Source organism: Rhinolophus sinicus, linkage group LG15 (genome assembly GCF_036562045.2).
Source record: "Rhinolophus sinicus isolate RSC01 linkage group LG15, ASM3656204v1, whole genome shotgun sequence".
Classification (NCBI taxonomy): Eukaryota; Metazoa; Chordata; class Mammalia; order Chiroptera; family Rhinolophidae; genus Rhinolophus; species Rhinolophus sinicus.
The window spans coordinates 45,388,743-45,392,111 of NC_133764.1; the positions used below are offsets into that span (position 1 = coordinate 45,388,743).

The 3,369-nt window shown below is 49.3% G+C and overlaps 1 pseudogene; it reads left to right on the plus strand.

Moving 5' to 3' along the window:
- Positions 1 to 1,067: 1,067 nt before the first annotated feature.
- LOC109451950 (large ribosomal subunit protein eL27) lies at positions 1,068 to 1,500 on the plus strand (annotated as a pseudogene).
- Positions 1,501 to 3,369: the final 1,869 nt, after the last annotated feature.

A 3,369-nucleotide genomic window follows, 5' to 3' on the forward strand; every position in this document is an offset into this window, starting at 1 on the left:
CAGGCCCTTTCACTACAAGCTGAATGAGGTTATGGTCCCTGGTGACCACCCTCTACTTTCCCCACTGAAAAGACCAAATTTAAAGTGAATATGATTTTAACCCTGGTTTAGCAGCCCCATCCCACAAAATGGTACTGAAATACAAAAATTGTCAAGGTCAGGGACTGCGGGAGCTAACATGGAGCCCTGCATTTCATTTCTGGTCTCCACCTCTCCTGGATGTCACTGTCCCCACCACCTATTGATAAAGCCTATTGGACTCCCCTAGACAGCTCCTGCTCTCTCTGTACCTGAATGGACCCAAGAGGCACATCACTTCCCTTCATCCAGGAGGTCAGGGGATAATTGTGAGGAGGGGAGGCCAGGAGAGGAGATGGGTGACGTGCCCTTCCCTAAAGCAATCTCATCCTCCTGCCACCCAGTGAGAAGCCTCCTGATGCAAGACCTTCCTGAGGGCCCCCTGCTTTCAGAGGCCACCACAAAGCCTTGGGACCTTGGGGTTATGCAAACCCCCGAATTGCTTCCTGTCTCCTCAAAGCTGACTTGCCCACGCAGCCAAGTCTTGATTAGCCAAATACAGTTGTAAAACCCAAGCCTCTTTCTTCATTATTCTTCACTCTCCCTCCTGCATCACCTCTGGAGCCTGTTACTTAGACCCACAGAATTTAGAGCTGGAACAAATCTCAGCCTTCTTCTGATATGATAGTTTTCAAGTCCTGGATTTGGCCAAAGCTTGGTGGGGAAAGGGCACTCGAGCTTCTACCAAAGCAGTTCTACTTATCTCTGTTTTTATATAACATGTTAGAGTCTGGTGGGTGGTGTGCTGGTGAAAGTTTAACAGCTGGCTTTCACTGGGGTGGTAGTGGAGAAGTGCTGATTTATAGCACTTGCCAATTTCTGTGGTGTAAATACTTGCACCAAAACCCATTTCATGCTATCATCCGGAAGTCACCCAGTGCAAAGTTGGGAAATCCACATAACTGGCTTTTGGGGGCTCTTGGGGACCAGTGCAAGTTAGCAAGTCCCAGCATTAGTTCTGCTCTATTTTAAAAAAGTGTGAAGGCTGTAGGCCCCAGTGGCTGCTGTCGAAATGGGCAAGTTTATGAAACCTGGGAAGGTGGTGCTGGTCCTGGCCAGATGCTACTCTGGACGCAAAGCAGTCATCATGAAGAACATTGATGATGGCACTTCAGACCGCCCCTACAGCCATGCTATGGTGGCTGGAATTGACCGTTATCCCCGAAAAGCGACAGCTGCCATGGGCAAGAAGAAAATTGCTAAGAGGTCAAAGATTAAATCTTTCGTGAAAGTTTATAACTACAATCACCTCATGCCACAAGGTACTCTGTGGATATCCCCTTGGACAAAACTGTTGTCAACAAAGTTGTCTTCAGAGACCCTGCTCTGAAACGCAAGGCCCAACGGGAGGCCAAGGTCAAGTTCGAAGAGAGGTATAAGACCAGCAAGAACAAATGGTTCTTCTAGAAGCTGCGGTTTTAGATCTTTTTTGCTTCAGTCATTAAAAGTAAAAAGAAAAAAAAGAAAAAGAAAAAAAATCTAAAAAAATAAAAAAGTAGTGTGAAGACCGTTGTCTAGCACTTCTTTTTTTTTTTTTTTTTAATTGGGGAATAGTGTGTTTTTCCAGGACCCATCAGCTCCAAGTCAAGTTGGGTTTCTTGGGTTGTTTTTACCCCTTTCTTCCGCCTCTTCCCTCCAACTCCGGTTCAGCCTGTTGTTTCTCAGTCTAGTTGTGTAGGACACAACTCCCTGGCCCCTGCTGGTATTATGAGCCTTGCGCTCCCCCCGCTGAGGCAATCAGTTGCGGCCAGCCACTCACACTGGCCACCAGCCGCTCATGGCAGCACACATTAGCCCACGGCAGCCCACAGCAGCCCACACCGACCTCTGGCTGCTCACCTCAGCCCAGCTCCAGGGAGAGCTGTTGTTCAGGATCTTAATCAGTGTGGGCTGCTGTGGGCTCACTGGCCCATGTGAGAATCGAACGGGCAACACAAGCATTAGGAGCACAGTGCTCTACCCACCTGAGCCAACTGGCCGCCCCAGCACCACTTCTTAAAGATGAGGCAACCGAGGCCCAGAAAGATTTAAAAGAGTTGTTGAGAGTCACACAGCTAACCAGAACCAGAATCCAAGCATCCTGACCCCTGATACCACTACAAATCTGCTCAGCATGTAGCAGGCAGCTGGGAGGGAAACCAGAAATCCTCTCAGGCAGCACCAAGGCAGTGGCTCTGTGGCAGTACTGGCAGCAACAACGTCAATATAAGTGGCCAAACAGTCTTGCAGCCAGCCTCTGCTAGGTACTGTTCACTGGGGGGAGGGTCCCCAAATTAAAAAGCCTCAAACTCAAAGAGCCCTATTTTCAATCAACCTCATTTACATCCTCAGGGAGTGACTTATTTCCCCTTCTGGCTAGGTTGAAAGAGAAAGCACCCTCACCCCCCTCTCCCCAAGCGTTCTATCTCCCATACCTACTGAATGCCCTGGGGCGATTCGTTGTATGTTGTTTGGGGGTGGGGAGGAACTGGCAAAGAACAAGCCCTTTCAGATGAGTCCAGGAATGATTGTTTTAGCAGCTGTTATATATTCTTCCTGGGTAAGAAGCAAGGAGGGAATGTGGTGGATGCTAAGTAAAGAGTCTTGATCTTCTAAAATCCTGGATTCTAGCTCTACTGCTAATTGGGGTGGTATTTTCCCCTCTCTAAGGTGTCAGTTTCCCTATCTGCACAATAAAATGTTAGAATTGATGCTTTCCAGCATCTCTTTCATTTAAAATTCCATGAATCACTAAGGGAAAATGTGTAGATCATCCAACCACATTTCTTTCCCCCACCTCCTGTGTCCTACTCTTTTCCTCCAAAGATGCTCCTTGCTCTATAGGCAACACTGCACAAAGGCCCCCTCCCTCAATGTCTCTGCACACGGAGAGGAGACACAAAGTCTCCAGGACTGCCTTGGGGCTGCCCTAGTCAGGCAGCTGGTCTCCTGTTTCCTAGTGATTCTTTGTGTCTGTGTTTCTTCCTGAGGAGCTGGGGTCAGTGCCAAGAAGAATGAGAGGTGTTGGATGGCGGTCATCTTTTCCCCCCAGCTTCTGCCCATATCTCCCTCCCTCCAATCTGGTTTGCCAAGGGGGGGGGGGGGTGGCAACAGAATCCTGCACCTTCTCACTCCACTGTCTTCCCCTCCACAGAAGGAAATGGGTCACACTCAACGAGGGTCGTTATCACTAACCTGGCCCTGCTGCTGCCTGATAGAGCCCAGCCCTCCCCCGCCAGATCTCATTAAGGGGTCGCTGCTTATGCTTCCCAGCCGCCCCCCATCCATCTTTGGCCACGGATGACAGACTGG